Below are 27,360 nucleotides of genomic sequence, written 5' to 3' on the forward strand. Positions count from 1 at the left end.
TTCACTCCCTGGTGCTCCCATCAGGTCAACTGAGTAGCAGCAGGTGGCAGAGGCGACAGAAGCAGACGGGATACTAGGTACCAAAGTACAGTTAGGTGGAGAGAATAGCTTCAGGGTGGCTATACATTTGCAATAATCTATATGCACTTTAAAGTGCATTATATAGATTTGAAGGTTTCCAACACCATTTGATCATAATATATTTATTTGCATGCATGTATAGAATAGATACAATATTCTTTCTAAATACATACAATAATTAGGCATTAATTAAAACTTCAGAAAATAACCAGGAACTCTTCGGCTACTAAAATTCATTTAAAAACAACAACAACAACAACAAAACAGACTTGGCTGGTATCGGGGGTCCCTGAGGAGAAGTCTTAAACAGCAGTTTCCTTGATACTGAAACATTCCCTCCTACAAGAAAGCTTAAGACAGAAAATAACTCAAAGCCACTTCAGGAAGTCCCCGAACATGACAGGGATTCACTAGACCCCTCCGTCTCCAAGGAGACAAGTTCCCAGGAGACAGGCTCCAAAGGAGACTTTAAGACAAGCCTAACCACTTGGAGGAAGTGGGAATAAGAGTGCTGCCTGGAAGGGCTGTTGGAATTGGCTCAGCCACCTGGAAAGGCCACGCAACCTGGAGAGCTGTCCTCAGGGTATGCAGTGCGTTTCGAATTTCCAGTGTTTTTGCTTTTTGAGCTGCCGCCATCCAGGGATGGACTTTGGCGATGGAGCTGTCTCTGAGTCATCTCTGCCCCTCTAAGTAATTACGGTAAAACTCGGTTCACCAAGTTGGACTTTGTTGGTAACTGTACTTTGATCTGTCCTGGGCTCCCTAAGTAGGGTGAGTAGACTGTGTGTGTGTGTGTATGTGCGTGCGTGCAAGAAAGAGAGAGAGAGAGAGAAGACAGACAGACAAACAGAACATCTCAGGAAAAGTTTGTGTCACAAGAAGCAGACAGATCTGTCTCAAAAATGAACACACACCAAAAAAAAAAAAATTGTTAAAAATAAAAGGTCATTCAGTTCCTCAGTTACCTTAGTCCCTTTCCAAGTCTTGGTGACAATGTGTAGCTGGTGACTACTAGACTGTAACACAGAAAATTAACAGTTAACCAGTTACACAAAATAAGATCAAGGGGATACGCTGCGGCAGTTTTATATTACACCAAATGCACTCTCCAACATCAACAGTAAGAGACACCAGGCCTGAATAAGAAATAAGATTATGTATTTTTAAGCAATTTTCGGCCAACTTTAAAGTCCAAAGATTATAAAACAAAGATATCCCACAGGAAGGTAATAAAATAAAAAATTAAAACGAGATGAAGATTGAAAAACAAAAACCATTACTACTACAATGACATTAATCTTTTTGTTTGTATTAGGAGCTGTGCTGACTCCTTCCCCCAAAATTTTATTTCCAAATGATACTGAAAATTTAGTTTCTAAACTTAAATATCCATCCTCCCTAAAAAGGAGGGTTCTTTTAAGGTTTATTTTATTATTTGTGAGGTGCGTGTGCGCGCGCACGCTCACGCCTACAGGGGCCAGAAGGTTTGAGATCCCCTGACACAGAGGCTGGGTGTTCTGGAAACCAAACTCTACTCCCCTGCGCCAATAGCAAGTGGCCATAACTGCTCAGCTATCCTTTAAGCCCCAGGAATGATTTTTAATACCTGGCCTAGATCACTTTCCCCTGGCGAGACTGTCTTGTCAGGCCACAGGGGAAGAGGATGCATTCAGTCCTGATGCAACTTGAAGAGCTGGGGTAGGTTTGAAAGGACAAGGGGGGTGGGGGAGGGGAAGAGAGGGTGTGCCTGGGAGGGGAGGAGGGAAGGGGCTACAAGGATGAAAAGTGAATAAAATAAATAAATGAGGAGGGAAATGCAGTTTAAAAACTGAACACTTGAATACTTTAAATTCACTAATCACTTTGAAAAAAGCTAGCAATGATAGAACTTGAATATGTTATAATTAAAGGTACTTGTGAGAGAATCACACTCTTACCAGCTCCCTACTGACTCAAGTTGCATATATACGATTATGAAAAATTCAACATTGAAGTGGGCTGATCTTCACATTACTGCGTGGGCCTAAGACCTGAAAATCCTTTTTAGTAAAATGCACAATTAACTCTTGTGGGTTAGGACACTCTGGGGTAGTTCCTTGAGCTGGGTCACATTAGCAAATGCATTCTTACTGCAAAAAGAGTACATTCAAAGGAGGAGGAGGAAGAAGGCAGTGTAATGACATGCATGTAAGAAAATGCTATATTGTCAGGCATGGCGCTGCACACCTAGGATCCCAGCACTCAGAGGCAGGTGAGAATCTCTTGAGTTTGAGGCCAGCTGGTCTACAGAGCTAGTTCCAGGATAGCTAGGGCTACACAGGGCTGTCTGGAAAAACCAAAAAGAAAAAAAAAAAAAAAAAAAAGAAGGTACTTTTAATAAAGTTAGTTACTTTGCATGCTAACTTAATTAAAATTTTCAATTTAAAAAGAATATATTCAATTACTAAGCACTGCATACATAAAATTCTCATATTCAAACATATATATGTACTCTTTTGCAGGATGGCATCGTCATGAGCGCATCCGAACGCACACTCCCTGCTGTGCTGGGCACCGCACATGCCTTGCTACGAACAAGAGCTTGGAATGTTTGCCACCAGGGCACAGGCACAGAAAAGACAGCTGCGTGGTTCTCAACACAAGATGCTTTCTTAGTCTGGAAAAACGTTAGTGTGATGCCTATGAGCCAGGTACATTATCATATTAAGGGAAAACAATGATTTGAAGACAGAAGAAATCTTGATTGTTCGCAGAGAACAATACAGCCGACATATTGGCAGTGAAAAGCAGGCCCTCTCCGTGTCCTAGCTCAGCCTGGCTGTGCTCAGCCTAAGCTTGCAGCATGACCGGGGTTGGGGGAAGTAGGGGATACGTTGTGGGGGGTTCTGGCTCATGGAGGTTCTAATCACTGTAAATGACAGCTCACTGTCTGCAACACAGAAATCCTATTTAAACAAACCAAAAGGCCAAAGAAAGAACAGAAAATCTGGCTCATCACCTAAGAGTGAACTGGCTCTCGTTTCAAACCTATTTCCCTTTCTGGAGATGAAAGGGAAAGAAAGATGATTGTAATTAAAGTGATTTTCATGTGTGGCACATGCAACTACTTTATTAATAACATCTCCAGACAGATAGAAAGGCCATGTGGTGCCAGAGAAAATAAGTTCTAATGCCAAAAACACTACGGTCGCTCTAAAACAGCTTCCTCTCCCGCTCCTTGCCAATCACTGGTTCTAATCACTACATCAATTTAATTATGGAGAAACAAAAGGATTTAGAAACCAAGAATTTAAAAACAGATGTAAAAATGTAGCAAGCAGCACCGTCTCCCTTCGCCCACCCCACAAGTCGTCAAGCTGTGAGTTCTTCCCTCCCTCACTTGCTCGGTAAGGTTAGACGATGACGAACCCAGAGAGCAGAACCTGTGACCTTGAGCTGCTCAGAGAGGGGAGGCACAGAGTCAGAGAGGCTGCTGGGAAAACCTCGCAGCACACTGAACAAAAGCAGCAAAGAGCCACAGAACTGCCATTTGCCATTAGAACCTTACTAATTAAATTTCATTTACTTACTTTCGAATTAAAAAGGAAAAAAAAAAATCAGGGGTACGACATCAGAAGCGAGGCTGCAGATGTGGCCCCGTATCTAAGCAATATGGGCTTTTGCCTCTGACCCCCAGTGGCCTTGGCTGACCCACCGCAGCAGCTGCATTCGCTGGCTCAAGATGTGGAAATCAGAAGGAAGGGCCGCAGGACCAAGGTCTTCTAGCACGTGGGGGGAAGCATCCAAACCAGAACAGAGTCAGCTCCTTCTGCCGGCAAGGACACATTTTCTTACATCATTTGACAAGGACGAGTTTGAGCAAGAACCATCACTGACAGGGGTGTGCGGCCAGCCTTTAAAGGTAGGCATCAGATTTCACAGACTTCCGACAAAGCCACGCAGCCTGCGAAGCCACTGACTACATGGCTTAGAACGTTAGTAATAAAGTCTGTCTACAGACAGTATGTTCATCACAAATGCTGCGCTGTGCTCTTATTCTAGTGGTTTCTGATCACTGTGAAGGGAACAGACAGCTTCCCCCTGGAGGCAGTGCAATAGGGCAAGATCCACATCAGAGGTTGGGGAGCACCTGGTTCTCAGCCCCTGGGGGTGAGAGTCACATAGCAGATACCCCGTATATCCGATATTTATATTACAATTCATAACAGCAGTACAATTAGTTCTGAAGTAGCAATGAAACAATCTTACGGTCGGGGGTCGGCGCACCATGAGGAACTGTATTAAAGGGTCGCAGCGTCAGGAAGGTTGAGAGCCGCTGGTCTGGATGGTCGTAAGGATGCATGAGTCAGAAGAGGAAGTAGCGCGGCTCTGCTCTTGTGGGACCTGCTGTCCATATGTCCATAGTTTAGCTAACTCAAAATTCTAACAGTGTGTTGGACTGAGGGTGGGTATCCTATATAGCAACACATAGACACTTAGATTGGAGGTGGCTTCCTGGGGTAAGTGACATCCCAGACTGAGAGCTTAGGCAGGTTGGACTGCTGGCAGGAAGGGGGAAGAGTGTTTCAGGCACAGGCTAAAGGCATAACTAACAGAGAAACCAGGAAGTGAGAGTCCAGGCTGACTCAAAATGTAAGAGAAGCCAACTGTAAAGAGAGAGAAGACTCCGGCCAGGCATGGCTGCACATACCTTTAACCCCAGCAGCTAGGAGGCATAGGCAAGGAGATCTCTGTGAGTTCAAGGCCAGCCTCTTCTAGAGTTCCAAGAAAGCCAGCAGGGCTATAGAGTGAGACTCTGTAGGAAGAGAGAGGGAAGGAGACAAGGAGGGAGGAATTAAGACTCACACATATCCGCCCCGGGCAGGACAGCCAAGGCCTCTGAGGTAGTGAGCCAGTGTACACATTTCTCCTAGAAAAACGAACTGCGCTCAAGGCCGAGACAATGGCGAGAGGCCAGTATGGCAGAAGCGGACAAGGACTGGAGCTCACCCAGGGCACGGACCTTCAGTGCTCGCAAGCTTCCGCCCTCGAGATTCATGGGCCACAGAGAAGCTGACAGACTGACGGACGGGGCAAAGCTTTGTCTCAAGACCGAGCCAAACTACTCCGCACTCGGAAAAACTCAAGCCAGAGGCTCCTGCTTCCACTCCCTAGAGCGGCCAGCGGCTGCAGCTGCGGCAGGAGACAGAAAAGGGACAGCACTCCAGCTGAGTCAGGAGGCTTGATAAGTTCTTCAAATGTGTCTGAAAGCAATCACCTTGGAGGTCTAATGAGCTTGATATTTTTCTCACTTTCAGCTTAGTTTGGCCCAAACTTTGCGCTTTGGTTTTAATAGGGAACCAATAAAACATTGGTTTAAAGATTTAAAAAAAAAAAAAAAAAAAGAGGGAGACTATAATGTAAATTACAAAAAAACTAATTTAGGCTAAACACAGGAAGAAACGGAAGGGGGGTATCACAACAGGCAATCACTCCTATAAACATTTCTAAAAACATTTACTCTGAATGGCAGCTGCTCCACACATCTGTTAAACACACCTCTTTCCTGCATTCAGGCTTGAGTCATGCAGAGTGGCGGACACACAGCAAGCAGATTCAAGTGTTCTCTATGACCCACCTTCTTAAACTAGAGGTCACATAATTGAACACTAAAGTCATGAAAACAAAAAACAAAAACTGGTAACTGTAAAACGTTTCTGAAGGCAGAGTGACCCCAAGACTTAATCCCACATCAAATGTAATAAATCCAAGGTGCTTCTGCCTGAGCCCCGCCCCCTGCTCCCCGCCCCCCGCCCCTTCACTGCAGCCTTGGTTCTGAACATGTGACCTCGGCAGTGCCCACACCATCACGCCTCACAATCCCAACCAGTGCTGCCTCAGACACCTCAGAGCCCAGACTCAAAGACTCCAGACTACTGCACATTACAGACTGCATCTTTGCCGTACACACAGTCTCCTCCTCTTACAGAAACCGTATTTTACTTACGGAAAACAAAGATGTTTACTATTTTCCTACTGTCATTCCTCAGCATGTAAATACCAAACCAGCGTGTCCTTGGATTCTACGGTGTTAGTGTATCCAATTTTAAAAACTGCTGTTGAAGCTACTGATTTGGATTCCCTTAACACAAAAACAAACAAACAAAAATCACTGAATGAATTTTGGCTTGGGAGGAGGACAGATTTCCAATAATATCCAAGTTGTCCTACATTAACTTCTGCCTCTTTGTACTACATACTTATGCAGAGCAGACTTCTCAGGCCTGCTGATTACATAATCAAATCAATCAACTGAAAACACTGAGGTTGCTCTACAGCTGGTGCTCTTACAGCTCTTCACGGTTTCCAAGTACGACTCACACTTGCTGGAGGTACCCAGTTTCACTCACACCACAGAACTAAGGTCATGATCTCACATGCTGCTCTCCACAGTAGGCCCTGCACACAGTAGGGCCTGCACCCAGTAGGCTCTCCACGGAGCAGGCTCCCCACACAGTAGGGTCTGCACACAGTAGGTGTGCCACACAGAGGGCCCTGCACAGCAGACCCTCCACACAGTAGGCCCTTACTACTCTTCTCTCCAAGCTATTCTCAGCTTGGAAGAGTCAGATCAAGAGCCACCCACCTCCTTCATCTAACCCTCCACAACGGCAACAGAGTCTGCGTCTCCCAACCCCCACAGAAGTTACAAGTAGTGGCTCACTCCTATAAATCCCAGGCTGAGGCAGGAGGGTTGTAGTTCCAGGCCAGCCTGGTCTACACAAGAGACCCAGTTTCAACCAGAGAATAGTTCCTCGGGTGAAGTGAAGCCTGAGATCAAGCCACAAAACTTCCTCCCCCCAAAATGTAATAAACAAATAAGTTAATTAATTAATTAAACAAAATAGCCTGAGACCCCACTCTAGCAGCTGGTATAACTTCTGGCCAACTATGATTAACTCAGTCCTCACCCCTCCCTGCAGAAGTCTCTTTTTGTAATGAATGGAGGTTAAATAACAGAGATCAAAGTGCAGAGAGTAAGTGACTGTGTTGTGATTGGCCCTAAACAGGACTTCTAAATCACCTCTCCCTCAGAGGCTCAGGGTCCATCCCGGAAAAAACAGAGGGGAAGGTTCTAAGAGTCGGAGGTTGGGCTGCTGTAAAACAGTATCTTCTGGACATAGACTGTTGTAGTCATGAGCTCACACAGCTGTGGCTGGCCTGCACACAATCAAGCTAGTCAGCATTCCAGTGGTGTGTGTGTGTATGTGTATGTGTGTATATATGCGTGCGTGCGTGCGTGCGTGCGTGTGGAGGGGGTTGGAGAGACCATGAGGACCCACCCGGGCTGAGAGCTACTTCAGTTGATGGCTGCTGGGAAGGCAGAATCGGTTTGCAGAGATGTGGCCCTGGCGGGGAGCCTGTGCTCCACTGCATGCCTTCCACACCTGTGCACACCGTGGGCACTAAGTGGACTCGGGGATGTAGTGAGGGTGGTCTGGGAAGAGGTGGAGGTATGAGCAGACCACTCTATATACGTGGAATAAAAATAAACAAAATAAAAACACTAATGTCCACAGTGCCCTGTTCTTCCAAATTAGCACTTCAGACACAGACATAAAGATCTGAGAAACAGTCTGTGGTACTGCTCTATTTTAATTTCTCTGCGAACCCCAGGAAGCCATTTAGGCTTCCAGCGCTGGTAGGAGAACAGGCCAGGTCACTTCTAAATTCCTCCCCAGTCCCTAAGTTCTACTGATTGGTCTGAGGCCATCTCCCCCTAGCAGAGCCACTGTCTGACTGACGTTGGCACCATGCCTCCACTGTACTCGGCAGGCCCTCTCAAGCGAGCTGCTCCTCCTTCAAGTCTTGCGCTATCTTGCACGGCTCAAAACCAGCTGAAATCTTAGAAAAATGCTCAGACCACTCAGAGTGGCCCCAGGGCCCACAGGGGTAGGAAGAGTCCTCTCTCGTGGGTTTCCTGATTCCCATTCCTCTCAACCTCTCCATCCCCAGACGGCATGTCTACTTCCTCTTTCCCCCACACTGACTGCCGCTTCACCCTGGTTCTCCAACCTGATGAAAGCATGGGGACTGTCCCCTGGCACTCTACACTACCTTACCAGAGGCCTCGCCCCTGAGTTCATCTGTTCATTCTGTCGGTGGGTGTCCTCCGTCAAGAGTCTGGCTGGCCTCCCAGTGCTGGGATTAAAAATGTGTATCACCAAACCCAGCTAGGACCCACATTCCTCACAATCCGCATCATCAATGAATTGGGTACCCTTGTGGCTACCTTAACCCAGCTCTGTCTACCCTTACCCTGGGCATGATGCTAACTAAGGTTAAGAAGAGTGGCAAGCCCACAGTTATTCCAACAATGGGCCAGTACTTATACGCCAATGTTGAGTTTATTTCTTCTTTGGGAATAGTGTCCTCAGACTGTCCTATCCAAAACATACAAGGCTGTATGTATAGATATAAACAACATCTTTAAAATGACACCCATCACCCCTGGTCCTAGGCAGATGGGGTGAATGTCTAGTGATCCATATGGTCTGCGAGCTGCTGGTGTTCTACCATCTTGGGCTGGAGACATGGCTCAGTTCCCTGATCAGCTGTGCTCCTCATCTGAAGCATGGTTCTTAGGGATCCCAGTGACTTCACACAGCCGCGTGCAGAAGAAAGCACACTTGAGAAATGTTTATGCAAATATTTGCCAGATGATCGTTCACTACTGCCAGAAAGCACACGGGTTCTGAAATACAAAGAAAGTCTTGCCGGGTAGAATCTGAACAACTGTGAGAAGAAAAATACTGGTCATTCTCATTTTAAAAGAAAACGGAGACATGCAGAGGTTCACATGTTGGGCCAAACGACCAAGGAGTCAGAACACACAGTCAGCTAGAAGAATCAAAGACAAAGTAAGGGGTTTGCTTTGGCTTTTCTGTTCTCAGTCTGCTTTGCTTTTTAAATAGTGAGAATAGATTAACAGATAAAGATGAGAAAACTATCCAAATAAAACATGAAGCAGAGACAGGAGCAAGAGAACATACCAGGAAAATCCAGATTAAGAGGTACATGCGAGGCTAGGAGTCAAAGCACAGACCTGAGGAGGCCTTTAGGCTGGACTAAAATGATCTACCATCATATCAGAAAGCCACTTCTGCAACAGAACACAGGGAGACAGAAAGGAGGTCGAGAAACTGCAGTCATCTAACTAGACATGCTGAGAGAGTCCAAGAAGCTGACAGGGGCAAAACAGGCCTGAGTGGACCAGACCTGGTGACCGACAGGGGTACGGCAGAGTGAGTGTGGCTGATGTGAGGGGTTGCTTCTAGCTTAATGGTTTAGGCAAACTGGTACAGACGATCCTTGACACTAGGCTTCACAGTAAGTAGCAGAATCTGTGGTGACAGCCCACACGAGACTTAGACACGAGAAGTTAGGAGCCGGGTGCTCAGAAGAAACAGGTGGAGTAGAAATAAAAAAAGCTGGGAGAAGCAACCAGAGGGTGAGCAGAAGCTCTGAGATCCCACCAGCAGATCAGCCATGAGCTATGAAAGAGTGTCTACAAACGTTCACCTCTGTCTTATATTCGGCGGGGGGGGGGGGGGGGAGGGCTTCTAATTATGTCAGCCCATTCCTCAAAACCACGAGAAGTTCAATTTCTGTTCTGCAGCTCAATGAAAAGCAAGTATCTGGGCCAGGGCACAGTGGTTCATACATAGCTGTAACTGGGAAGCAGGATAAAAGTGCCCTCCACCAAACTGAGCTATGTAATGAGATCCAGGCCAGCCTGGGCTATGCATGTGACTGTCTCAAAAGTACAACACAACAGCAGCCACCTTACCCAGGGAGTGTAGCTCGGGAGCAGAGCACTTGCATACATGACTTAGGTCCTGGGTTCAAGTCCTCGTACCACCAAAAGGGAGGGAGAGGAAGAAAGGGCCTCAGGCTTCTCCAGTCACAGCCAACCTCCTTTGGGGTCACTATGCCCATTCCAAACTCTATTTCCTGTCTTGAAAATGAAGCCATGTAGCATTCAGAGCAGTCTAGGGACATGGAGGCCCTGATCTATGTTATGAGTCTCATTGGAGAAGCTCCCGCCCACTCAGAGCCAACTACCTTCTTGTAAAGAAAACAACAGCCCAAACAGTCAACTGGCATCAAGGTAACTCCAGTTGCCTCCTTTCAACAGCTGGCTTAAGAGGCTGGTCTAGGTGGGACTGGACTCTACCTCAGTCGTGCTATAAACAGCTAAAACAACAGGCTGCAAAATGCAAATAGCTAGAAGACAAAATTATTCACGATGCTTTGAAGCAGTATTTTCTTCTTTGGGTAGCTACTTAAAATTCCTATCTGATTGCTGTCTCATGGCTGATGTGATTCACTTGAATATTCAAAATAAATTCTAATGTTCTCCTCCAAGCTAATGTGTTCAAAGCGTACAAAGGCCGAATTACAGTCCAAATTAAAATAAAAGAGAGGAGGGGCATATGATCCCTCAACAGAAAATGACTCAAAAGGTTCCACTGGGGCCTAAGGCATGCAATATGAGAAATGCATTTCGCTGTTAAAATTCAACTGAACATCTCTATCTTACAGCTATGACTAGTGAGCGGAGATGAGTGCAGAACACACAGAACTGAAATGTGCAGGATATTTTTCTGCGATGCGGTACTTTTTTTTTTAAAGCAAACATAATAGTATTCATCTCTTCTACAGATTGTGGCCCACGGTTACAATGGTTTTATTATCAGATTCCTTGTCAATATATAAGCGATCATATGAGGTGGGCTTTCATTTTAGGAAGTCATCTCAGTCCTGTCAGACAAACCTACTGACTCAATGCTCACCCAGAAAGAAGATTCAGTGCTGAGAAGCCAGAGGGAATCCCAAGAGAACTGAAGGGTCAAGAAAGATGCCCACGCCTGGAACACTGGCCCAGCACAGCAGCCCTTCAGGGAGCTGGCAGCAGAATGACCTAGTGTTCTCAAAAAAAACGCCCATGACTTACACGTCCACACAAGGTACGGAAAGGACACTCTCTAGGGAATCTGAGTGTCTCTCCTACCCAATGCAGCACACACCTTGTAAAGAATACGTAATGGGGACCAATGGCCACACCAGGACATCAACGCTGGTTCCCTAGGCCACCGTAGGAGGCTAGGCTTAACACAGGCTTCTTACAGCAGCAGGGTCCTGTGTCTGCACTCCTTTTGTTTTCTTCTTCCCTTGGTACTGAGAACAGAATCAGGACGCTGGGCAAGTTTAAGCAAGCGTTCTACCACTGAGGCACTCCTCCAGTGCTGTGCTCTGACTACCCAAACTGAGGAGCCTTAAGTTTGGACTATCTAAAAAAGGAGTAAGGGAAAAAGTGAGGAGTCCCCCTCTCGAGCTCTGACCACAAGCGCTATTATTCCCTCTCCACTTCTTTGTCTAAAGCTTTGCTTAGTTACTGTCAACAGAAGCTTTATGTTGTCACTAACCTCCTGGAATGGGACGAGTCTCAACTCCACTTGCATCCTCTGCCTTCTCAAGCAGGGCTACCCAGGCAGGTGACTGGCCCTTAGAGGCTACAGCATCGCAAAAACCCAGGGGATTTTGCAGCACCCGCCTGGGTTGGGGAGCTGGCTCTTCTAGCTCTGAAGCTTTGAACAGTGAGGTAACATTCCCGAACCCTATTTCTCTTCCGTGAAACTCAGGCTCTTACCTTATCAGGTCCAGTGAGTTGGAAAGGAATTCATTTACGCTAAGTACTTAACAAAAGTGGTTTATTGTTAAAACAAACAACAACAAAGCACCTCCAATTGGTGTGTGCCTCTGCCAGACTATGGCATAATTTGTTCTGCTGCACGACATCTTTTCTAATCTGCTGCTGTTATAAGCAATGCTTCAAGGCCCAAGGCCTCTGTATCCTGTACAGAGGGAATTCTTTCCTGCAATAGCCGGTCAATACCCCACTTAACTTTCACACAGAATACTGATGGTTCCAGGGCCATTCAAAGTGGGTACAGTCAGCATCCGAGCTCTCTACACAGGCTGGGCTTCTTGGAGAGGTGGTATAACTTACCTGCCACATTGACTATGTACATGTACAGACGTGTGGCTAACTTGGAAGGCTCCGACTCTAACATGCTTCCCACAGCCTTCCTTACCAGGAGGCAAGCAAGGTGTTCTTGTGAGTGCACCTCAGGTCGTAAGGTGTGCTTGAATTCCCAAGATACTCCCAAGTTCGGTCAGAAGCAAATACTAATTTTTCAATTGTGCAAATCAACTAACAAAACAGCTGACTGGGGCATCAGCAACCTCGCTAAATATTAATTTGTTTCTTCTCCAACAAAGCAGGTGTGCTCTGAACACCAGCCCTGGGGACGCACCATACTGCTGAAACCCCAGAGAAACACATGAGCAATTACTGAATTTGGTGTCCTGAGAGGATTCTTTAAGGAAGGAGAATTCATAACAATCACTGTGTCGCAGCATTTACTGTGCCAAGACAAAAGGGGAACAGTTCTCTTGGCTTCAGAAACTCAGAACACATCCCCGAGGGGCAAATTCTCCAGAATGGTTCCCCATGAAGTCGATTCAATATGGCTTCCTAGAAGTCAGTAACAAGAAATAACTGTTGACCAGGAGAAATGGAAAGGGCAACGGTGGAAATCTGCCAGTAAAAACCATAACTAGCATGTATGGGGATTTCTAGCCTCATTCAGTAACTAAGAATATACTAAAAAAAAATTTACAAATGTTTTTCAAGAAAATGGTTGCTCTTGCTAGAAGCAAGACAGATTCAGCACTGAAAATCTTACAAGAATAACAAGCAATAGCCTAAACCTCAAACAATGGAAGATATAGGGCCAAAAGCACTGAAGTCTAACTCTCACTAAGAAGTACTAGGATACAGGGTATCTCTTATTGCCTGAATATAACTGCAATTGAACTCCATACACAGTAGGTGGGGAAGGAAGGGACAGGAAAGGTAGGAATTCAGTCTCTGTATCTGTGCACCTGTGAGCTTGCGGAAGCCAGAGGATATCATTATACCATTATTCCGCTGATGCTGTGAGCACGGATGGGTGCCATGACTCCCAGCCATGAGTCTCTGAGTCTCTAACTAAGGTCCCCAGGCTTGTGAGACCAAGTCAGCTCTCTATCCTGGAATTTAAATCTCTAAAAACTCACCGAGTAGGGTTTTAAACCCAGGGACCACATGATGCTTAAAGTGCATGACCTCAAGTCAACTAAAAATGTCCCCATGGGAAGAACATGCCGATGGGGACCAAAAAGTTTGGTGACAGTAACATTTATCGATTGAAATCAGGGCCTGGGAGGGAGGGTCCTATCACAGAAACTCAGTATTTGCTCATATGCGTTTCCTTAGAAATTTGCTTCATGAGGCTGACACGTCTCCTAGATCAATGCTTCAAGCGCCTAAAGACAAAAACAGCAGCAGTTTGCTTTCACTGCTGCAATTTCTACCACTAGTTGTCATGCCTTTCTGAGACCTAAAAGATCTCAGTTTTCATTCTCTGGCTACTGCCAAACAGAAACAAAGGGTTTATTCTTGCAAAAATGAAACTAAGAAACGTTAACCTTTCATTTTTAAAGGAAGAATGAGAGACCAATGCTCGGAGCTAATTTCTCCTGTTTGGAGGCATGTGGAGATGAGGAGCCATGCAGTCACTTCCACACAGCAATGCCTTTCCAGACTTTAACCGACACTGACAAGCACGTGTGCTCTACTCAAACCCTGCATTTCCAGCCTGGGTTGTTTTTCCCAGTCTGTGGCATGAACTATAATGTGAGGTTGGCCAGACTCTTACCTCTTAGCATTCTCGGACCCTCCCCACATCCCAAGCCTCCGTCCTCGGCAACCCATCCTATACACGCTGACAAGACTCCTATTTCCTAAGCACGGCACTCCATGTACTTCTTCGAGCTAAAACACCTCTGTTCTGTTACTGCACATCTCGGGAGAGAAAACAGGACCTGGCATCAGAAACATCTAAGGCTGCATGAGTTGTGTGACCTTGGGCAAGAACCTCAGCTTAGCGTCTTATAAAGTGAGAATGCTCTGGTATCAATTAATAGGGCCTGAGGTCCGCCCTCAGGAAGTGATCTAGAGGTATGCCACAGCAACCCAATAACTAAGCTATTAGTTATGATGGCAGTGGCGGACTAATGCCATACTTCTGCTGTCTCTAACAGCCTCGGTCACCTGCACTTCCTTCTTGCCCAATGACTCCACACTTGTCCGCTCCCCAAACCTCCTCTAACTAATTTTCGACACCCGGGTGTTAATGCAAGCTCTTCCTAAAGGCGCAGCAGCCAATTAGGTGAGGTAAGAGTCAACCCACTGTTGGGAGAGATACCAGAGATCCTTCCGTCTCAGTTGTTGCTTAAAGGGGCCAACGCTTAATTAATTATCTATATCTTAATAATTATATATGTGTATATATATATATATATCTTGTTAGAGGATTGAAATGTAGAGCAAAGGTCTTGCTTTCAAGGCCTTTAGAGAGGTGTGAGGTTAAGCTTATTGGAGCTGGGTTGCGCTTCCTGCATCAAGAGCATCCTGAGCAATTCAGTGTTGCTAGGCACTGCACTATCTGACAGGTAACTGTCACGAAGCTTTCCCAATACATATAGGTACCTGGGGGGCATATCTCAACTGGTAGAATGTTTGCCTAGCATACTGAAGCCCGGGATTCCATGCCCAGCACAGCCCAAACCACATGCGCTGCCATGCACCTATAGGATCAGAAACTGAAGGCTCAGAAACCTCAGAAATCGTTACACTGCGGCCATGATATGAGACCCTGTCTTAAACCAAATGAATCGAGTATAGGATAAATAAAAGAACGCATTTCAGGCAGATTTGAGAAACAACAAATATGACTCCTGGATGGCTTAATAAGACAGCGCTTTAAGTACACGGCTGGAATTTTTCTAAGTTATCAAACAGCACGATTACATAAATGACATGTAGCTGACCAGACAATCCAACAACACAGGATGCAGTGAGGAGTGGGGATGCAGCTGGGGATGGAGCTGCATGAGTTTAGAAAAGCCAGCATCTCTAGGCCTTAGCTCCAGGTTTTTGTTTTGGTTTAGTTTGGTTGGTTTTTTGAGGCAGCACTTCTCCGTGGCGCCCTGGCTGTCCTAGAACTAGCTCTGTAGACCAGACTGGCCTTGAACTCACAGAGATCCACCTGCCTCTGCCTCCCTAGTGCTGGGATTAAAAGAAGAGTGCCACCAGGGCTAATGCTGCCACCACCACCCAGCTGCTGATTCCAGGGTTTCTTTGTTTAACAAACAGAAAGGTGCGTGATGAGACTCCCATGTATGTGGAAACAAACACAGAGCAAATCGGTTCTCTTACAGTAAAGTTCAGGAAACAGGGTTGAAGGAGTAGCTCAGAGGCGGTGTTTACTGAGCATGTGTGAAATTCTGGGTTCAACTCTCAGCATCAGGAAAGGCAGGGGCAAGAGGCATGAGACCGGGACAGACAAGGGAATTGGTAGGAAAGGGAATGCATGCAGGGAAAGATAGGTAACTACCGGGAGGTGGTGGATGTTATTGTGAGCTGGGGAAGGTTAGTGGTAGAGAGACGGGCAACACACATGCTCCACTCTGCTACAGTTCCTGGAAGACAGGGCAGGCAACTCTGCCTTGATCTCTCTGTATACTTCAAGTTAGAAATAAGGCACAAAGGTGAGAGCTTCCCCTCTAACAGCAGCACAAGCAGTAATTATGGCTAAGGCAGAGCAGGAAGTGCTGGAGGAAAGACTTCTGCAAACAAGAGACATCCAAAGGCTAAGGTCCTGGCCAAGAGAAACACTGTTAATCCCAGGAAAGGAAAAGGAAACATTTATCAAACCACTATTTAGCAGACCCCCTCTTGAGTTCTTTCATTTATATTCTCTTGAAACCGTGTAATAAATCAGGAACATGGAAGCAGGTTGATTGACAAGGAAACTGAGCCAAGTAAGTACTATGTTTGAACTTACTAGATATCTGTTTTGAAAAAGCCAACAATCATGCATCTTTTTTTTTTTTTTTTTTTTTACGGTTCACATTCTGTGAAAGTATATAACATTCCCCCTTTTGTCTTCAGTTCGAAACTAAAAGACAAAAAGAAAATGCAAAATGAGAGGGCGCGCAGTACAAGTTCCTGGCACCAGTGTTATCACCAGGAGGAAAAAAAAAATCTCAAAAGTAGCATTTCTTTCAAGGTCAGGGCCAACTAGATAGACAATCCACTCGTGCCCAAGCACAGATGGAAATCTAAGGTGTGCATTCACCTAAGGTAAACCAGCTGTATCTCTACAGACTCCGATCCAAATGCTGTGGCCTGAGACTTCCAACAGGTTATAAAATGCCAAGCGGCCAGGGGAACAAATTACAAAACCAACAGGCAACACTGGCCTTCCCGCACAAGTGAACGAAACGTTTCCTGCCACCAGCCCTGACATTAAGAAACAGAAACACGGTCAGGGTTAACGGGGCTGGGGGTTGGGGTGGGGGACACGGACGGGATGCTGCTCGCTCCCCACAATTTTTTTTTATCAGACACCTCTCGGGTATCCAGCTAATGAGTCACGCATTGCATTCTTTCAAACGCTCCCCCCCTCCCCTTGAGAAAATTCAGCCAATGCATCCTTCAAATTTGCCATCAAGGCGCCCGGAGACGAGCGTAACTCATCCTATCGAGTGGGGACGCTAAGTTCAAAGGTGCCCCGGGGCTTCAAGATCATTCAAAAAGAACTCTCGCTCCGGGCGTTATTATCTCCTCCACCCCGCAGGAAAAGGGAAGGGGAAGCCTTCCTGGCAGGGAAACAATAAGCGGCACTTTTCCTAAAACTCCGAGCAGCGCACTGTCCGGATCGGCAGACTCCAGGCCGCTAACCCGCAGCGCCTGCACGCGTCCCCACCCTCCCAGGGCGGGCAGGGCTCCCGATACCCACCCGGAGTGCTCGCGGGCTAGCGGGCGTCCCCGGCAGCAGCCAAGGAACGGAAGGCAGGGAGAGGCCGACGCCCGGGGCCGCCCGGACCCGCGCGGGCTCCTCCTCCGCAGCCCTCGCCGGCGCTCGGAGAAAGCCCTGCGGAAGGTCCAGGCACGCCGCCCGCCCTCCCTGCGATCCCGGCGCCTGTCAGCGCTCCAAAGCGGCTGCCACCCACGAACAGGTGCGACAGCATCCCGGCGGGGCTCCGCTCGGCCCGCGCCCCGCGCCCCGCGCCCGCGGGGTCACGGTGCCTTGCCGCCCCCCGCCCGACTCGGACCTCACGGCGCCGGCAGCCCGGCCGCGCCCCGGTTGGAGTTCCCGAGGCTGGAGGCTCACCCACCTTTCGGACCGAGCGGCGCCGGGGAGCACCGAGCGGCAGCGGGACCGCGCGAGCGGGAGGATGTGCAAAGCGGGCGCGGGAACAGGAGCGAGCGGCAGCCGCGATGCAAGAGGAAGGCGCCCGGCAGCTTCAACCCCGGCGTGGGCTGACCGTGACGTCACAATGGCGCGGCCAGCCAATCCCAGCCCGGAGGCTGGATCAAGCGCTATGATGTCATGCGGCCCCGGAGCCAATCCCCGGGCGGTAGAACTTTCGTGATTGTAAATTCCAGAATCCGATGCGGTGCGCAGCTGAGGCCGGGGTTGGTCCCCTGTGGTTCACGTGTCTCGGGGTAGTTTTTCTTGCTTCTTCCTAATAAGCCTGCGTGGGACGCAGAGCCTGCGCAATAGCCACCGTGAAGTTCTGGATGCCCTGAAATCCTTCCAGCAGCAGCCTGGGACGGCAGGGTCTGGGGGGCGGCTTTTGGCAGGTGCCCACCCACCACTCTGAAAGGGACCCAGCCCACTGTTCTAGCGACGGGGTCTAAAAACCAACGTGGGGCTGCGGCTGAGCAAGACGAAGCCACAAAAAGCACTCGGAACTTAGTAACCGTATCCTTGGACAGGCTGATTACACACTATTGGGAGTTTTCCTTTCTCGCCTCTGAAATGATTCGTCTTGTAACGAAGAAGTACGGTCCTGTCTTTCGGGCTGGACAAACTTTAAACACTTAAGAAGGACTCGGGCACAGACACAAAGCGTTTCTGGATTTCGCTGCTGTTTTGACAGTTCAAGGCCTCCCTCCGAGTTTCATACGACTCCTATTTCAAGCAGAGAAATTTAACTTTTGTGTGTGTGTGCCCCCTCGGCCATATATCCATTGACACGACACAGTCAATCAGCGATGCAGTGCAGGCTCATTCCTTTATTAACTTAGGGTAAAGTGTTGACCGTGTGCCAGCCACGTTCCAGAACCCCGACCGCTGTAATAGAAATAGATGTACAAACTATAGACGGGTTGGATAATTAGACACAAATTGCTGTGGCAACAGTTGGTTCCCATTCGCTTCTACAAACGCCGAGCAAGGGCACCCCTCCCTGCAACAGCGCAGAGCACTAAGCGTTCCTAAAGTGGGTGTCTACACACGAGCTGTGGTTCAAGAGGCCTGTGAACGGTCATCTGTGTATCACAGGTTCCCAGCATTCGCTGTAGTTGTTTCGTAGCTGTGACTGCTAAGACCTGTAGGCAAGGAATGCACCAAATCTAGCATGTTTCTCCTCTCGGTGGCATTTGCAAGATTTGGTGTATTACTTGCCTACAGATCTTACTTAGCAGCGTCTGGTGTGTGACAAGAAGTTTTCTTGTTTTGGTTTGGTTTGGTTTGGTTTGAACGGGTGAATCGAGTACTCACAAGTGCCATGTTTCCATTCCAGTTCCCTGCCTTGTCCCCCAAGATTCTAAACTCTGCTCAAGGCCATTAGCAAGGCTATACTCTCATCTTCTTCAGGTCAGAGCCTTGGGATTCCCAGTATGTAATTACACAAGCAATCAGTGGCAGGCAGTACCTTCCCTGCCACCGCAGCTAAATTTATACCAGAATGTGAAATGACCACCCTCAGAACTACCCCTATTTTAGTATCTTTGGATTCAAGTGTAAATCTGTGAGAAAAGCGCAGAACTTCCCATCTTAACTATTTTTTTTTCCCAAATAAATACCTATGATCCAGTGCCAGACTTACTAAGTAATGGAATTCAAGGGAAATGTTTCAGATACCGTAAGAGTTGGATTCTTGGCCGTCAGAACTATGATATTATGAGACACTATCCTTGCCCTTTGGATTATCATATGTGATCCAAGATAGTTCCTTAGTAGCATTCATGTGGTAATATAAAAAATTATTGCATTTCTCCATTAAATAACAGTTTACTCTTATTTACTTTTAAATTATGGTTGCATCCCCTAAACACTTTGCTCTTTAGTTTTAATCAGTGGGTCTAAATCTCCTCTAATACACTTCCAAGTATTTAAGAAGACTGATTCAGTATTATTCTGGGGGAAGAAATTATTTAATATCCTGGACAATTTTCTTTTATTTCAATGCAGTTGCAGCTGAATTACAATTAACAGTTTCATTATAATACAAGTCTAATTACTGAGACTGCTACTGTCCTGTTAGGTTTTTGCATAATATAATGAAGCCTATCCTTGAAGTCTATGCTAGTCTCTGGACATTTCAAAGTTCACTAGAATCTTGGATGACTGTTGCTTTCTACTAAAGGAAGACTTGTTTTATACTAATCTACGGAGCTTGCTCTCTTGCTTCCCTTTCTTCTTTCCTTCTATTTCCTTCCTCTTTTTCTTTTCTTCTCCGCTTTTCAGTCCTGTCTGGCACTATCTATGAACGTCATATCTTAACAGAGAATTAAAGCCCAAATCCTAATGGTAGCCTTTAGACTTTAATTATTTAGCATGTTGCTAATTTTTCTAATCTTCTAAACTTATCAGCCTTCTGTGGGGGGCCCTAAGCGAATGTGTAAGTAGATTAATTCCTGTGTGAATGTGCACTACTGACAAGAACCCTGACCCAAGGGAACTGGCAATGCCTTCCTCTGCACGAGACTCGGAGACACGCTGAAGCCTTCCTCTGGTCCAAATGGAGCACATACGACTGACTGACCAGGGCATGCAAAAACCAGCAACTGCAGTGTCCTCCTCTAAGATACCTGCAGCCTGAGACTGCTCCCTACCCTTCTACTAAGGCCTGCTAGCCTCTCCTTCTTGAGCTGTGCATAATAAACAGGACAAAGAAGGCTCCCAGGTGTTGGGTAGTTGGTGCTGTTCCATCGAAGTGACACATTGCACCTGATCACAGCTTTTCTGTCTCTGTGTCTGTCTCAGACTTCCTTCCTTCACCACGACAGTCAGGTTTCCCGGACCATGCTAGACATAGTGGTCTTTCCCAAACAATGGCCTTCTCAAGCAAAGCAAGCACTGGACCACCTCAGAACCCTTGCTCTTCAATTCCCCTAAGCCTGAAAGGAGTTAACCTAGAAATCGATAAGGCTTGCCACTTTGTTTCATTTTTCTGTCCCTCCATACTCCCTTCTTCTTCGCCTCCTGCTTTCTGGAGCCTTTTTTCTTTACTCCATTTTCCTCCTTGGCATTTATCACAATCTGACACACCGCATTTGCTTTTTAACAATTATTATCCTGTCCCCTAATAAGCTTACTAAAAGTACAGACTCTGCTCTGTTTAGGACTGTATCCCAGGGCTGATTGCAAAACAATGAGAGTGAAGGCAAGATTGAGAGAGAGCTGGCTCGGCACTTAGATCCCGGCACTCACACCAGGCAACTCACAAACATCTGTAATTCTAGTCCCAAGGAACCTGACACTCCCTGGCCTTCTCACATGCATGCACACGCATAGCACATATAAAATCATATATATATGTATATATATATATACATATATATATGTACATGTATATATGTAAAATATATTTAAAAAAACTTAAATTTGTATTAGTTTGAATACCAAGCACTTTCCCATGATACAGAAACTATTTCATTTACTACAACAATTAGTCAAATTCTGAGGGCCAGAGAGACAGCTCAGCAGTTAAAGGTACCCACGTGGTAGTTCACAAATATCCGTATGTCCAGTCCTAGGAGACTGAAGCCTTCTCCTATAGCCTCTGCAGACTCCAGGCATGCACATGGTACAAACACAGACAAAACAGTCATATACATTTTTAAATTAAAATAGGTTGAAAATTGGTACCAGCTTTTTCTAGGACCCTTTTCAGTAAAGTTTGATTGCAATCTTTTTTTTTTTTTTTTTTTTTTTTTTTACTATTTTATTGTACGTGTTTTGCTTACATGTATGTCCGTATACCACATGTGTGCTGATGCCCCAAGAGGTCAGACAAGGGCATTGAATACTGTTGGGAGTCACCATGTGGGTGCTGGAGATTGATAAGAAAAGTGGTTACACTGAGCCATCACTCCAGCGCCTCGGTTTAATTCTCTCAACAGCAGAATGATGAGAAAACAATCAAGCCATAGAATACTAAAGTAGCATGGCCATGGTTGCAAAGCCAGCTAAAAATTAAGTCTTGAGCTGGCCACAGTTTTCTACTGCTTCATATGCTTGAATTATATACTTTACTTGGCCTAATTTTGTGATTTGTAAATCCTATCTCCGTAAAGTCGTTACCTAAATGAAAAGAAAGCTTTTCAACCAGGTCGGATTATTGTTGAGTCTTTTACTCTGCGGGTTATCAAGATAAATTTTAGAACTAATTTATTTAATTCAGTAACTAATTAGAGAGCTGAAGATTAGATAAAAGCGGGTGATAAGCTTACTGTTCGCCAAACATTAGCTCTGTAAACTGGCAGAGTAGAGTGACGTGGATTCTGGTGTTAGCGAGCAAACCCTGACTAAGTGTGCTTTCAAAGGGATTTCTATTCTGTTAGAGCTGGCAATATACACTTGATATTCTTTGCCTCGGTTCTACCATTTATAGAAACAAGTTCTCTAAAACTTAGCCTTGAAAGATGTAGTCTTTCTAGGTCATCGGGTCTTTTAGTTACCTGGAAGGGTGTGCCGCTGAAGGCCTTTCTTTGGTGCAGCCTGTACTATTATTCTCTTCCATGTCAAAAGATGGTAGTACAAGATTCTTCTCACAGCCTCAAGTTCACTTTTAGCCACTTCAGACTCAAACGAAAATCTACAAGTTTGTGTAGCAGCTAACTTGTTTTTCCGAATGAGTTATTTTTATTTTATATGGGTAAGTGTTTTACCTGAATGTATATATATGCTCTGTTGTGGGTACCTGGTGCCCTCAGAGTTCAGAAGAGGGTATCAGATCCCCCTGAAACTCGAGGGAGGGATGGTTTTGAGCCACCACGAGTGTTGGGAACCAAACCTAGGTCCTCTCCAAGGTCCACTGAACCATTTCTTAAGCACCAGCTTAATTATTATTATTATTATTATTATTATTATTTGCGATTAGTGCTTGCCATTTGATAGCATAGAATCTTTTCTTCCAAATGCACATATTCCCTTGTGTCAAAGAGCTGTACTGTCTTCTAACCTAAATAACAACATAGCGTGCTGTCCTTTATCGGGTCATTTCAACAAATCTAGAAGCTGTTAAACAAATACCCTCTGAGCATAAACTGGAGGCAAATGTAAAGTGTTTAAAACCGGGAGTCACAGAACATGCTATTACCATGCAGCTGATCGATATAGAAGATTAACTTGTTCAGAGTCTCAGTGTGCACAGTCAATCTTGTCATTTTTATCTTCTTCTCTCACTAGGCTTTGCTTCTCAGAACGTGAGAGCAGAACAAACTATTTCTTCCTCATCTTCGTGTTACTTACTGTTTCTAATATCTCTCTTCCTCAAGTCAAGGGCAGAAACTTGTAGTAAGTTGCTGGGCCAGGTACATAAAAAGCAGAGAGAAATGGATGTTGATTGAGGTAGACTTACAGAAAAGGCCATCTACTTAAAACACACAGCATCCCAAGACAGCCATTTACTTTCTCCACGACTGTAAGAGCAAATTAGATTCAGTCAGCTCTTTCAGATACATGAAGACTTTGTGAGTCTCAAATTCAGGCTATGAGTTTTTTTATTTGCTGGTTGTTTTCTTCACTTATTACCACGGATGACTTGTTGCAGGTAACTATAGTAACACAAAAACTCGAACACAAACATCCTATGTGCTTTCATCTCACTGAGACAATGGCTTATGGGTCAAAGCAGGCTTGAAGGCCTGAATGCCTAGGAAGGTGTGTTGTGGTTAAATATTCAAGAAAATCTTCCCAAGGGCAGGGCCGAAGGGTGCCACTCTGGGTGTGGGCATAAAAAAGGCAGAACCGATGTTCAGCAAACATTCACAAATACGCTACTCGTTTTAAAAATGATCCTCTGTACCCAGCCAGAAACCTAGACAGCGGTAAACACCAATTTACTGACTGGTCTTTGGGAAATGCTATATTCCAGGAACTGAGGTAATAAGCAATACATTATGAAAAGTGATTCCCTTTTGGCAAATAAAAATAAAATGCTGAGAGAACGGGGAAAGAACAACACGGACGCCAGCCCTTTTCAAAACCCGTATACTCTCCTCCTCTTCAGCTCCTTTTCTATCTCCATCACACCTCCCACTCTGTAACGGTATTGCTTATGGATTTTCACCCTCTACACTGCACCACGGCAGAGGCCTCCTTTACTGAGGCATGGCAAAAACAAAACAAACAAACAAACAAAACCTCGCGCGTCTGGCACCCTGAAACGGACGAGTCCAAATGCTACATTCAACAAGGCACTAGTCTACGCAGCGAGCTGCAGGCCCAGCCAGCCCAGGCTCAGGAGCCCGCCTCAGCGAGGCCCTGCCCAGGCTCCAAGGTGGGCGACCGCTGCGGCTGGCCGGAGGGACCCTCGGGGCCTGGATGCTCTCGGTCCCCGCGACCCATCCCCCGCATCCCCGCGGACCCTCACAGCCTCACTTCCGGCCAGCGTCGGGGAGCCGATCGGTGGGTGGGCCGGGGAAAGCGGGGTCACCCCACTCACCCGCGGCTGCGCCGGCCAATCACCGCGCCGCGCCGAGCAGCCTGCGCGGAGGGGCGGGCCCGCGGGGTTACTCCGGGGCACTGGCCTCGCGGCCCCGCGCTGACCCCCCGGGACCTGGCGAGCCGGGCTCACTAAGCGGGGCGTGGAAAGCGCAGGCCCGGCAGAGCTCGGGGCGCGGGGACCGCACCCGGACCGCAGCTCCGGGTCTGCGGAGGGTGCCCGCGTGCTCCGTGGCATCCAGGTCTTGTTAATGCCGGTGCTGGCTTTGGGCCCGGCTGGGAACCAGTTTAAAAAAACAAAACAAAACAAAACAAAACAAAAACAACGCTCTCCCGGAAGCTGAATTTCACATGCTTTTTGTGAACTGCAAAAATGGGACTGTGAAAATGCCCTTGGCATATTTCAAAGACCTTCTCCCGTGATTATCTACTAAGAAATCAAACGGTCCTGCGGAGGAAGAGGAAACAGTGACATTTTCTTTGTCAACCAAGGGTCACTCCCTTCCTCCCCTCTCTTCATGGGGGAAACCTTAAAGGCACAGAGAGCAGTTTGATCATGAAACTACTGCTAAGTGTTTTCACTTCTCGGCGAATCGTAATCAGTTTAGATGTAGAAACCGGCTCAAAATTTTAACCTGCCAATGCCACAGCTGGAAAGTAACTGAATGTGGGATCCTTCCACGCCCGATTTTGCAGATGATGAGCTGACAATCCACTAGGGAAGCCATTCAGAAAAGCTTTTGGTATGTAGGTCAGCAGGGTCGAAGATTGTGTTTATCTTAAGAATTCTTTCAAGTACAGTTTCCAAGCCAGTACTTTGAAGGGTCAGGTAGGTTCAAATCTCTTAATGATGAGATCACAAATCGGATGGTGATGCTATTTGTCACCTACCTTAGTTAGGGTCACTATTGCAAACACCATGACCAAAAGCAACTTGGGGAGGAACTGGGGAACTTGTCGTTCCCTCCAACAAAAGAACTAAGGGCTAGGACTCAAGCAGGGCAAGGACCGGGAAGCCGGGCTGTGGAGGAGGTCCGCTTACTGTCTTGCTTCACTTGGCTGCTTTCTGACAGCCCAGGGGTGCCTCAACTCACAAAGGTCCGTGCCCTCCCACGCTGATCGTTAATTAAGAAAGTGCCCTACCGGCTGCCCACGGCCTGATCTCCCGGAGGCATTTTCTTAATTGAGGGGCCCTCCTCTCCCATGAATCTAGCTGTGTCAAGTTGACATAAACTAGCCAGCACATAATACCAACCTCCCAAGCTGACATAACCGGACATCCTGCTTTGTTGTAAAGTATTGGTAGACTGGGTGCTGGGGAGTAGCAGGGGCTAGGCTTGTCCAGAGGCTTAAATCTTTGTGGCAGGTTACTATTCCCTGTTTTGTAGGAGGAAAACTGTGATCGGACTTTAAATAATCTGGTTTAGCAGATGGCGTATGTATGCCCTGGCTGCTCTATGCTTGGTCCCATGAAGGAGTTAGGAAAGAAGCCTCTGGTGTCACTTTGGAAAAGTATTGGCACACTGGAGTCTGCCAATGACTCCAGTGTGTGTATAACTAGTAAATTATGACCATGGTACAAGCATTGAAAGTACAGAGCAAGAAGTATGGGGGCACAAGAAACTTTGACAGAGCATCAAAAGTTAAAATTCAGGGGAAAGAAAGGCCCTTAAGGGCTTCAAGCTTTAATAGACACACTCACCATTTAAAAAGAAATGCAGGCTAGGCGTGGTGGGGTACTCTTGCAATCCCAGCGTCCAGGAGATAGAAGGATCACAAGTACCAGGTCAGCATGGGCTACCCCAGTGAGTTTCAGGCTATCCTTAGAGATCCTGTTTTCATAAATGAATGGAACAAAGGTAAAAGTCAAATAAAATAGTGTTAACCCAACGTCTTTAAATATATTTGTTTTAGCTCATTATGTATTTTGACATATTCATTCTCACTCCTCCCCCTAACTTCTCCCAAACTCACACCTCCGTCTCCATGCACATCTCCCAACTCTGGGTCCTTGTTTTTTGGGTTTTGTCCTTTTATACAATCCAGATCCCTGCTGACCATGTACTTCTGGATATGGTAGCATGGTTGATGCTCAGGAAGGTGAGACCCCTCAATAAATCTGATAAGGAAGCTGACTTTTCCTCTCTTGGAATCCATCAAAAGTTAATTGCTACTCAGTTCCAGGTGGGGCCAGAATGTTGGCCGTCTGGATCTTCTGCAGGCAACCACAGCTGCTTTTAAGTTCATGAGTGCAGTGCAGTGGTCCTGTCGTGTTCGAGAGCTACTATTTGCTGCAGACCTCTGGCTCATGTGATCTTTCTGCTTCCTCTGCCATGATGGTCTCTGGGCCTTGGGAAGAGAGTTGTATGTGACAGATGTCACATTTGTGGCTAAGCACTTCATAAACGAGTCTGTTCCTTAACATCTGTGAGTTTACAAACGTTCACAAAACTTTAACCATTTGTGAATTTCCACATTAACTACTGTTTACTACACACAAAAAGTTTTCTGTTGAGGTCTGCAAGCTGCACTGATCTATGATTAAAGAGGTATGGACTTAGAGGATGCTTTTAGGTCCACTTAGCAAAATAATAGAAGTCAGTTTGTCCCTGGAGCCCGTGAGCTCCCCATCCATTGGTTCTTGTCCAGATTTGCATTCCTAGGCTTGAGTTTCCTCATGTGGCAGGGCATTAAATCTCATCAGAAAGTGGTTGGAAATTCCCATACTATTTGTGCCACTACTGTACTCCTGAGCATATCTGGCCACACCAGTCATTATTGTAGCTCATGGCATTCACAGCTGGGCAAGACTGTTGATGACTCCACCCAACCTCCAGCAACCTACATAAGCACTCCCTGCTACTCTAAAGGCTAGCCAGTAGGAGGACGCTTCCCGCTCAGTACCAACTTGATTTCTCCCTGTCCTGTGAGCAAAGTGCGTGCTGTCTGCAGCAATATGACCTTACCATCCTGTTCCAGTGAGCAACCAAAAGAAATGACAATAGCTTGTATTATGTTCGGCATCTCTGGGACACCCCTAACCAACAACTCAAGAGGAGTATCCTGCACCTGGCACTGGGATTTTTATTTGACAACCTATGGCTTTCTGGAGAAGCATTATCCTGAGTAGGGTAACTCCAACTAAACAGGGAAATTTTAAAATAGCAGGTTAGGTTTCCATATGGCTTCCCCAACATTCTTAGTGTTGGTTTTCCCCTTTGCCCTGCCCTCCCATCTCTCTCCCCACTTAATCCCCTCCTATTTTCCCACTCTCCCCTTCATATCACTCGTGTTCTACTATCTATTCTCCTTTAAGATCTTTGTTCCATTCCCTCTCCCCAAAGGTGGCCCCTTTCTAGTTTCTTGGATTCTACAGGTACTCCGA

General features: G+C 46.4%; 1 protein-coding gene across 2 annotated transcripts in view; it reads right to left on the bottom strand.

Moving 5' to 3' along the window:
• Positions 1–23,995, bottom strand: part of Elovl5 (ELOVL fatty acid elongase 5) — a 66,145-nt gene extending 42,150 nt beyond the window's left edge. The window contains exon 1 of one of the 2 annotated variants that reach the window (XM_060384722.1): positions 23,977–23,995. The gene's annotated coding sequence lies outside the window, so the exon portion shown is untranslated. Of the gene's footprint in view, positions 1–17,412; positions 17,569–23,976 lie in introns of those variants that run through there. The other variant, XM_021643434.2, reaches the window with a different exon arrangement.
• Positions 23,996–27,360: the final 3,365 nt, after the last annotated feature.

The sequence above is a fragment of the Meriones unguiculatus genome, chromosome 6 (genome assembly GCF_030254825.1).
Source record: "Meriones unguiculatus strain TT.TT164.6M chromosome 6, Bangor_MerUng_6.1, whole genome shotgun sequence".
Taxonomy (NCBI): Eukaryota; Metazoa; Chordata; class Mammalia; order Rodentia; family Muridae; genus Meriones; species Meriones unguiculatus.